We start from the raw sequence: 253 nt of genomic DNA, 5'->3' as shown, positions 1-253 counted from the left end.
ACTTTTCATCTGATGGCAGTGACATGTTCATTGACACAGATATTTACTTTTGAGAGATGAACTAAGGATTTTGAGCAAGAGACTGGCTTTTGCAGGTAATCCATGGTGTTTGGCTATTTGTACGAATTGTTTTGAGAAATTCACTTACTGTTTTGCAAATGTCGAGGATGATTCGAGAAATGTACCAAAGGGACTGAGAAAAACTGTAATATAAAAAAAAATTGGTTTTTGTGGCTTTAATTTCTCAGTTTCT

The sequence above is a fragment of the Seriola lalandi genome, unplaced genomic scaffold (assembly GCF_002814215.2).
Source record: "Seriola lalandi dorsalis isolate HSWRI2012SDOR001 ecotype SW California unplaced genomic scaffold, Sedor1 jcf7180002054518, whole genome shotgun sequence".
NCBI lineage: Eukaryota > Metazoa > Chordata > Actinopteri > Carangiformes > Carangidae > Seriola > Seriola lalandi.
The sequence above is the reverse complement of the archived record's forward strand: the minus strand, read 5'-3'. Positions refer to the sequence as shown.